Source organism: Parasteatoda tepidariorum, chromosome 1 (assembly GCF_982258835.1).
Source record: "Parasteatoda tepidariorum strain Cologne lab strain chromosome 1, Ptep-v5.0, whole genome shotgun sequence".
Classification (NCBI taxonomy): Eukaryota; Metazoa; Arthropoda; class Arachnida; order Araneae; family Theridiidae; genus Parasteatoda; species Parasteatoda tepidariorum.
The window spans coordinates 27,651,676-27,662,683 of NC_141755.1; the positions used below are offsets into that span (position 1 = coordinate 27,651,676).

The window sequence follows — 11,008 nt, forward strand, 5'->3', positions numbered from 1 at the left end:
CGTCGTTGAACAGCAAACCCAAAATTACATGGCAACTCCGTAGTCATGTAAGTATTGGGAGAAATTTGCCTTCATGGAGGACTTTTTGACGAAACTAACCCGCATTTCCGTTACATATAGCGGAAAACCTCCCACGGCGAGCCAGACGGCAAATATGGTCCGAAATTCTTTTTAAGCTACTTTGAATACTAACAATTTCTTAAGATAGATATAGTCAATAATGTTCCTAGAAAACGATTGTAAGAACACTAGATTAATTAAAAAATTAAAAACCTGTACTGTTGCCAAGCGTTTTACCAAAATCTTACCAGTGTTTTTACCTTAGTAAGAACATTTAAGTTCTAAAACCTATAGAATCTAGACGAAAACGGTATTAGTCTATTTGTCAGTAGTCTTTTTATGTAGCTTTTATAACATTTTGACTCAATCAGACTAAACGTAATAAAAACTAATTTATGTTAAGCTACATTTAAAATGTCGTGTGAAATTTATTTTCTTGTAAAATTATAATTTAGAAACTTAATTAAGTAAAATTTTAAAGAAATTATTTCAGCATGCATGAATTTAACTAATAATATATCCAATTATAAAAATTTTTTAGATTAGATTATTTTCCGTATTGACATAATTTAAATTATTTTTAAAGCATTAATTTAAATCGAAAAAAATTTTTTACAAGGTATAATTTATGAGTATATAATGGATGTGATTTTTTTTAATTTTATTAATAATGAAAGTTTTATCTAGAGAAATAGTAATAAAGAAATGTTTGTTAATTATTATTCCATGTTCAAAATATGTTAATAAATAAAGGATAATATATAATATTTTATGTGTGGAAAAAAGTGATATAAAACTTTTCAATTATAATTTTCCCTTGTATGTATGCCAAGTAATTGTTTTTAATAAACCTGTTTCGAGCATACCTATTTAGCTTTAAATTTATATAAATACAAGTGCTTTTAAAACTTATTAAATATGAAGTTAGTTTATATAATCAATAAAATTTAATTACAATCCATGAGAGTGTTGAGCTTGAATAAAAATATTATTTAATTTAGTGGTTAGTTTGTAGTAGATAAATATTTTTAACAATTTTAGTGGGAAATATTTAATATTTTTGCTATATTGTTTTTGAAAAATACTAAGTATTATTAACGCACTAGGAGGCTTCGCCCCCTGCTCGCTGGCGCTTGCCAACCCCTGGAACTGCTTTCGCAGTTCATTTCGGATTGCTTCGCAATCCGATGCTCGCTTTCCTCGCTCATTGGATACGTTCTTAACGTCTAGCTTTTGTATACTTTTTTGAACACTGAAGTTCCGAAAACTTTTCACTGTAGAAAATTCTAAACCTGTGCATTTCAACATTAATTTGAAATTGCGAACAGTTCACATATTTTTCTTAATCACACTATTCTAAATTTCAGTTCTTGAGAAAAGTAACTGTTGTAAGTTTTGTTTTAAAGTCTTTCCCACCAGAGGGCTAAGACCATGTGTTGTAAAACAATATGAAATAGTACTGAACGCCGGATGCAAAGCATCGGCTTCGATGAAGATAATTTTGTGAGAATTTTTTTGACAATTCGGTGAGAATTCACCCGACTAACCATATGATGCTCACTACGTGCTCTTGCGCGCCGAAGCCTATCAATTAAAACGTATTAGCGTTTTATATAATATAGATTAACCATATAATGCTCACTACGTGCTCTTGCGCGCCGAAGCCTATCAATTAAAAATAAAAACTGTTGCCTACGCGAGAAAAGAAATATCATCGGTTTTATTGATACATACGTACGTATTAGCGTTTTATATAATATAGATTTTATCAAAGCCTTAATTGAAAAATGTAAAAACTGTAAATAATTTAATTTAAATAAAAAAATCGATTAAAATAAAAAGACAGTGTTTTTTATTTTTTAAAAAAAATCATAATTTTTGTCAACCCTGGGTATAATTGCTGAAACTCAAAATCTTAAGGAAAAATGTAAGGGGATTGTGAATTGCTTATTTTTGCTTACAAGGCGGAGAGGCTAAAAATTACCAAAAAGATGCTTACGTAATATTAGAATAGCCACTTACTCATTTTAGCTTTCTTTTTTAAGCTCATTTTTTCAATTACTTTTCTTTCTTACTTTTAAATATTAGGTACGTATATGAAATTATAATTAAAAATGACTTATTATTGTTGAAAGGAAACAATCTACACGCAAAGGTGGTCTTCATTGGATGAAAAATATTGAGAATTAGTTAAAATATATTAAATGCATATTATTCTAAGGTAATTACTAAGAACATCAGATCCTTGTTTCTTAGCCGTATCAGTTCATTTTGAGAAAAGTTAACAGTACATTCTACAATATAACAAATCGATAAACCTATTATTTTAAGTAACTGTTTTTAGGCTTAGTTTGTTAGTTTTTTTCTTGTAGCGGAAGCGAGATTCGTGAATGTCTTAGAATAGAATGAGTTTACAAAAATATTTTAAAACATAAATTTCTCTAAAAAATTTTCCTAAACTGAACTAGATTGAAGAAACAGAACAGGTAAGTTTTTTTTTTTTAAATTATTCCTACAAGATAGTAAATAAAGATAACGTAAACAGTAAAAAAATAACATGGAAATGCAAAATACTTAACCTATTTTTTGTGACATCAGTGTTGTAGTGGTATTTCTTTTTTTAATTATTATCATTACTTATTGGAACGCAAGCTACTGCACCTTGGGGAGGGAGAGTGAAGTCTAAAATTTTCGAAGATAATTTTTGATTAACAATTATTTTATGATCTGAAGTTATCAAATGTTTTTCATTTTTTTTAAAGTTTGCTCACTTTTATTTAATTGTAGCCTCTATATTTTTTCTCGACTTTTACCGAAAAACAATCCTCAATATTCTTATTTTCATCGTTATTTTTATTTTGTCTATCTTAAAAATCCTTTCGCAATACAGAACTTATGAATTATTTTTTTATAAAAACTTATACATTGAACTGCTTTAAAAAATTTCCATTATGAATTATTCTTTTCCTCTTTATCAACCGCCATTCCTAAAAACAGATATAAAGTAATAAAATATAATCGCAGTTTAAAAACAGAAATGGAATGTTACGTGGATGGCTAATTTCGCAATCGACTTATCGTCTTTCTCTCTTAATCTATCTTTATTACCTTCAAACTTAGCCCCTAATAAAAGTTTCCTTTTAGTGTTACGAGCGGTTTATTCTAAAAAATTATGAAGTAAAATTTTGTAATAAGTTCCTGACCCATGTTTCGCTTCGCTAAAAAGTACCGAAACGTCGAACCAATGCATTCCGGCCCCACTACACCGGTGCGTGACATTAATGTCAATTTAAAAATATCTAGCATCTGCTTTCAATAAATATAAATTAAAAGGCCGGGATAGCTTGGTTGGTAGGGTACTGAGCCCATGTACAAGTGTTCATGTGTTCGATCCCAGCTGGCTGAAGTCTCCCCGTATAGTAAATGGTGACTGATGCAAGTTAAATCTGCCGAGTCACAAAGTCATCCATGTTCCCATAACAAATCATACCTCTGGGGGTACTGATCCAGAAGTTTCCTTGTCATCTGGATTGGTACAAAATTGCAAGGCTACGGAGTTGAACATAAGTGGTCGTAAACCCAAAACTGGGTCAGCTGTTCAACGACAGATAAAAAATAAAATAAAATATAAATTAAAGAGCCGCGATGGCTCAGGGGATAGAGCGTTCGCCTTCAATTGAGGTGAACCGCGTTCGGATCCCAATCGATACGAATTCTGCATCCGGCTTGCTCCGACCACAATGCTGACGCCAAATATCCTCAGTGGTTGACGGATTATGGGTTAAAGTCCCCTTACCGTCAGACTAACAGTGAGAGGTTCTCGTGCTCTTCCTCTCCATGTAACGAAAATGCTCGGTAGCTCCATCAAAAAGTCCTCCACGAAGGCAAATTTCTCCCAATACGTGTTTCGGGAGTTCCCTTGTCTTCTGGATCGGGTTCAAAATTACAAGGCTACGGAGTTAAACAAAAGTAGTCGTAAACCCGAAAATTGGGTTCGGCTGTTCAACGACGGTTATAAAATATAAATTAAACTTTTAAATGAATGCCGCTAAACGCAACATGTTTTTAAAACCTAAATTTCGTACATTTCTAGAATGTGACTTGACTTAGTAACTTAGTCCACTAAGCTCTTCATTTTAATTATAAAGAATTTCGATACAAGAAATGAAAATTCCTTTTAATGATCTTGAATTATTTGTGTTCATTTTTTCTACTCTCATCTCTATTCTCGTTCGTAAACTTAAAGAACTAACTCACCTTTTTTCTTCCTCTCTCTCTCTGTCTCTGTAACGTCCTTTTGTTGTTATCTATAAACACTTTGAGGCAGTAACTGCCAGGGATGTTTTGATAACTGATACTCCCAAAGGCAAGTAACTATCGGTCATTTCTGGTCCATATCACGATCTCTTTGAATGACCGGAAAAAAACATCTCGAACATCACTAAAGAAAGGGACGTGGACGTAAGTAGAAACGGGAAAATAAATATGTCTGAAATAACTACTTTTATTTGACAGTTAATAACCCTGTCTAAAAAAAAAAAGAAGTCAATATTGAGTGTTTTGTTTAACGATGTATGATGTCACTTAAGTATTATTTGCGTAATATAATAAATACATTTGAAACAGATGTTTAGTTTCGAAAAATATGTTTTTACCGTACATTTCATGTCATTTTAAATCTCGAATCTATTTCTGAACCAAATTAAATATTATTTTCCCACATATTAAAGAAAAACTCATCGTCATTTTTTTATTTAAATTTATTTTAGTGAGAAATAAGTTACAAGAAAGAATGTGCAACATTTAAAAGCCAGTTGATTTTGCACAATCTACGAAAGATTGCTTTTATTTTATTTTAAATATTTTGTTGCAAGCTTTTCTTTACATTTAATAAAAATGAAAGTATTAAAAGCTGTAAGAGTATTTGTATTTAAAGTATTTGTATAGCATTCAAATTTTGCACAATCTACGAAAGATTGTTTTATTTTATTTCCAAATATTTTGTTGTAAGCTTTTCTTTACATTTATTAAAAATAAAAGTATTAAAAGCTGTAAGAGTATTTGTATTTAAAGTATTTGTATAGCATTCAAATTTTGCACAATCTGCGAAAGATTGCTTTTATTTTATTTCCAAATGTTTTGTTGTAAGCTTTTCGTTACACTTAATAAAAATAAAAGTATTAAACGCTTTAAAAGTATTTGTATTGTGTTATAATTAATTCCTTTTTTGGCAGAAAATTCTTCAAAAACGAGTAATTACTGAATTGTTTTCTAATTTTCAGTTCTTGTTCTTAAATGAGATAAAATAAAGCAAATAAAGATGACATAAGAGAAATAAAATAAAGCACATTTTCTAAGAAATTGCTTTACAACAATAGTTGACCAGTTGCGAAAAAAGTGAATGATAATTCATTTTAAAATGTTTCATAAAGAAAATATGAATAATAAATTAGCAATTATATGAATAATAATTGAAAATATGAAAATGTCAGTAAGACACAATAGTTCATAAAGCCTAAAAAATAATTTTGATTAATCGTTTTCTTACACGACTTAACCCTCACAAAGCCTTTTAAATATTTTGTAATCATACTTTTGGTGATTTTGGATGATCCTTGTCACAAGATATACGCTTGGACATTTTTTTCACAATGCAATTTTATCCTAAAATTAAATTATTTTTACAATTAAAAAAATCATTAAAGAGTATGAAATGCTATGCAAAAATCTTAAAACAATATATTTTTATTAGAATTTGTTTACATGAAAATTCGGCTAATAGCTATAACAGGGTGCGTAGAGTTTTTGAAAAGTACTGAAAGGTGCTAATTTTCGATTTTCGTTTTGTAAAAGCCTTTAAAGGTGTTCTTTTTCATTGGGTGTTTTTAAAAAGTGCTTAATTTACCTCTTTTCAAAATGAAATTTTTCCTTTACTATGTTGATTTTCCATTCAAATTATGCAAAAAGACACAATTCACATTGTTCTATTCAACGTTTTCACAATTAATTCAACCTCAATCTATTGTCAGTACGTCGCGTATTAAAACGCCATTCATTTTACATGATTCAAAATTTCATGATTTTTAATAATTGTCGAAAACAATGCCAAATATTTTTTTTTTTTTTTTTGACATACTGTTAAAACAAGATAAAACTGTCAATTGTCAAAAACTTTCCAACTCTGCCTTATTATGATGTTTTTTTAAAGTGCTTAAAAATATTTTTGGAGTGCTTGAAAAGTGCTTAAAAGGTGCTTATTTTTTGTTGAATAATTTGGCTACGCACCCTGTATAATAATAGCTTAGTTATTTGGGTACTCTCCGACTTATTGCGGCAAAGTATACCTCAAATTGTATATTTTTTGTATTGTATTGATATGTAATTGTAATTGTTAATTGTATATTGTGTTGTATTTATATTACGCAATTATGTAAATCAAATTATTTTGTATATTTTTAATTTTAAACCCCCTTGTTGGCAGAATAGGAAAATTGGAAACACCCTCACGTAAGATTTTTTTCTTTCATAAGGTAATTCCTCTCCCTAATTTTAATATTTTTTGTAATTAACGAGGTCTCATAGATACATAATGCTTAAATAGTCTATTGAGAATAAAATATGAAGTATAAATGCAATTGCTAGCCAAAAATAAAATGTTTTAGATTTTTCTAAATAAGTACTAAATTTATGTAAATAATGTATTTTTTTCTTCCTAAATAACAATATAGGCATTATCAGAAAAAAAATAATACTATTTCAAACTAATTGCATTAAGAGTAAAGAGACCCAAAAGTTTCCAAGAAGAAAAATTAAATTTGATATGGTGTCCTTATAACTTTTTTACGAGTCTATTTATGAAAATCAAAGATTAGCCATTCTATTGATATTGTACTATATTTATCATCCGAATTTTCTTTATTTGCAAATCATGTTATGCATATAGGAAGAAAAAAGACAGGAAATTATTTTTTATACTAGCCCTTACTATAATATCTCGTCTACGTAAGCGAAAAAAAAAAAAGAAATACTGGGCATTTATTTTTCTTTTCTAAACTAGTTTGATCATTACCAGTGAGTGGAAAAAAAATTTCTTTCGCAAATCTGACGTGGGGTAATTTATTAAAATAAACTTCAGAATATCAAATTGCCAGGCCATCTGCATAGCTTATACATGCATGTATATTTTTATATACTTTTTCTGTCGTGCAAAATGAGATTTTTTTTTTGTAAAAAAAATATCTCTTCTAACCTTCTGAAGGGCGGCATATTGTTTCGCCTGACGTAGCAGCCATGCAAGATTTCAAGGCCACCAACGAAATTATTGCAATTTAAAGGAGCTGTTTCTTATTTATTATCCACTTTCTTAGCGAAAATGAGAAGACATATCGGCTCTAAATAGTAAGAAAAGAGCCCTGTTTTCCATAAATAGTGTTTTTAATTTTACAAATGATGACTTATTATAGGAATGAATGCATACTCATCGGATAAGAATAGAAATAATAAGTTTAATTTTATTAATTTATAGGGTACTACTTATGTCGCTTGTATAATAAAGAGGCTAATGATAGTTTCTTGTTTTTCCTTCAGAGGAAACAAAAAAAACAAAAAAGGAAAAGTTAAGTCGTTAGCAGACCAATTACCTTTTCTTGTGTGCTTCTTACAATTATTAATTTTAATTTTAAGGAATCGTGCCAAAAATAAACCCTTTGAAGTTAAAGTAATATCTGTAACAGTTTGTAATTGGTGTGTAATAGTTTGTAAGTGGGGGGCTCCTCTTACATTTGGCGATTTGAAAATAAACCAATGTCCAATGTATAAGAAAATAAAACAAGAATCAATTCGCAACAGTAAACAAAACTTTTGGTAGCCCGAAAATTACATTATTGGAAACAAAGAATATTATCGCAACCAGAAACCAGTCAGCAAAACGGAACGAAAATTATCGCTTAAATGCGTAATCCCTGATTCTTAACCTTAATTGGAAAATTAGAAAATTGGAAAAAGATTTTAGATATTTTTTTACCTATTAAACATCCCTCTCAGAGTCAGTTTTTGAAATGCTTTTAAAATTAAAATTAAAAAAAAAAAAGTTATTTTTCTATGGTTGCCACGTTTCATTGTTGACAAAAATCGTGTTTTTTAAAAGCCTTTTTTTTTCTTTCCAAATACATATATTCGACATCTGCAAAATTTATTAAAAGGATTCAGCTGATTGTTAACGATTATTTTTGAGTCAGAAAAAAAAAACTTTTATTGAAGACGAATGTCTCAATTGTTATTTCTGCTAAAATCTTAACCAGTAACAACATTCTAATTAAGTGTTAATTATAAAAATTAGAGATCTATTATTGTGATATAACGAGGAATTACGTATACATATGCCGTGGGCCGGGATAGCCTGGTTGGTAGGGCACTGGGCCCACGTCTAATAGGTCATGGGTTCGATCCTCGCCGGCCGAAGACTCCCCGTTTAGTAAATGGTGACTGATGCACGTTAAATCTGTCAAGTCGCAAAGTCCTCCATGTTCTCACAACAAATCAATACCTCTGGAGGTACTGATTTCAAGGATACTGAGTTTCCTTGTCTTCTGGATTGGTTCAAAATTACAAGGCTACGGAGTTGAACATTAGTAGTAGTAAACCCAAAAATTGGGTCGGCTGTTCAACGACGGATACATATACATATGCCGTTCTTGAGACTAAGATGAAAATAATTTTAAGTATGCTGTGATGAAGGAATGTTATTCTGAATCTAAAGTACTTTATGAAACAGTTGCTATCAATTTCTAAAACCCATTTTGAGGTGACTTTTGAAAAAAAAATTTAAAAAATCATGAAAACTTTTTTTCTTTTCCCCTTCAGAATGAAATTTTTGCTTGAGAGATATTTTTCTGCCTCTCCCGCGAAACTTTTATGAAAATGAAATAAAGCTAATTTTTGATAGTTTTTGAGTGGTAAAAATTCATTAAATTGAAAACAAAATCACATTTTTTATTGTGACTCAAGCCTTAATAACTGTCGATATTTTAATATAGTGTTATTTTTATGAAGTATGAATTGCAATATCATTTATTTATTTATTGTATTATAACAAGGAACGAAAATTTCCTATACCGCTGTGTGATAACAGGATGGTATTTTGAATCAAAAGTACTTAATATTTTGCAATCAGTGTTTGAAAGTATCTTGGGGTGCATGCTTGAGACACTTCGTAAATGTTAAAAGCCCTTAAAGGTGCTTTTTTTATTGGGTGTTTTTAAAAAGTGCTTAATTTTCCTTTTTACAAAATGAGATTTTTCCTTTACCATGTTGATTTTCGCTTCGCTTTATGCAAAAAGACACAGTTCACATTGTTCTATTCAACGTTTTCACAATTAATTCGAACCCAATCAATCTACTTCGTATTGTCAGTCCGTATCGTATGAAAAAGCCATTCGTTTTACATGATTCAAAATTTCATGATTTTTGACAATAGTCAAAAACAATGCCAAAAGGGTTTTTTTTTTTTTCGACATGTAGGTTTAAACAAGATAAGAACCGTCAATTGTCAAAAACTTTCTAACCTTCCCTAGTTATGATACTTTTTTAAAGTGCTTAAAAATATTTTTTGAGTGCTTAAAAGGTGCTTTTTTTGTGGAATAATTTCGCTACGCACCCTGTAGCACTGTTTTAGAGTTTATTTTTCGTTTTTCTAATCTACAAGAAACCGATCAAGTGTTTTCGTTTTTTCACGGAAAACAAGACCCTTTTTTGGAAGAAATTTCTTTTCAAAAGGAAATTAAATGTTCGTTCTTTTTAGGGCTCTTACGATATTTCTCTGATTGGTTGGTTCGGAGGCGTGGTAATCTGATCTCAATGTGACCTTTAAAGTTGATTAGCAATAGGGGCACGTGCACGGTAGTCGTACTGTATTTCCTTAGCTGCGATGATTATTAATTACAAAATTTGAATAACTGGCGGGAGCGTGATTCTCGTTGCATGGATTTATAAGCAGATAGAATGAAGACTAAATTGTGTTGTAATAATATTCAGATCTTTTTTTTACTAACTTAAAAATTTATTTAATATTTTGTAACATTTTTCTCAATCTTTTCCTTTTTTTTCGTAATTTTATTAACAAATATTAATATTTTATGCTTTGAGATTCGAATGACGCTTGGAACTATATATAATTTTTTTTTGGGACAGAATTTATGGTCTGGAACAGGGGTTTCCAACATATATGAGGCCGAGGGGCGCAATTAAAAACACCAGTCGAATGGCGAGCCGCAACTTTATCGAAATTTTATATAGGACTCTCTTGTGTTTGAAGGAACATTAAATATTACTGTCAGATTTTTATCAAGTAGTACAAAACAAAAGTATTGAATTACAAAATAAAATAAGAAGTAGATTTTAAAAAATATTTAATTGCATATTAAATAATTCTGGTTACAATAACTTTAATGTGTACCCATGCATTAAACAATTAATGTGCAACAGATATCAAATTGTTAAGATATAAGATAACAGATATCATATTGTTAAGATAGAAAGTGTTTAAAACCCATATAGATTTTCTCCAAAAATTGTCCGCAAAAAAATTACAACTAATAGGGCCACAAAAAAGGTTTTGCTGGCCGGATGCGGTCTGCGGGCCACTAGTTGGTAACCACTGGTGAAGAAAGAGATCTTCAGAATCTCCCCCCTGTTCAGCAAGAAAGAATATCAAAAGACAGTTTTTTTTTTTTTTTTTTTTTTTTTTTTTTTTTGTTCTTAACTTAGATTGTAGAAATTGTGAACATTTTTTCTTAAAAACCGATAAATCGATTATATTAAAATTTTGCTCACTTCTGTCAGATCAAATTGACTACTGATTGATCTCAGTTTTTTTTTTATTTATTTATTTATAAACTTAATTTTATTTTCAGTTTAAAAATTATTTAGTTCAACTCTGCGAAAAATTCGA

General features: G+C 29.7%; 1 protein-coding gene across 1 annotated transcript in view; it reads right to left on the reverse strand.

Moving 5' to 3' along the window:
* The window catches only part of LOC107442082 (5'-AMP-activated protein kinase subunit gamma-1), a 158,223-nt gene extending 153,653 nt beyond the window's left edge, over nucleotides 1–4,570 (reverse strand). The window contains exon 1 of the mRNA XM_087160735.1: nucleotides 4,318–4,570. The gene's annotated coding sequence lies outside the window, so the exon portion shown is untranslated. The remainder of the gene's footprint in view (nucleotides 1–4,317) is intronic.
* Between the last annotated feature and the right edge of the window lie 6,438 nt (nucleotides 4,571–11,008).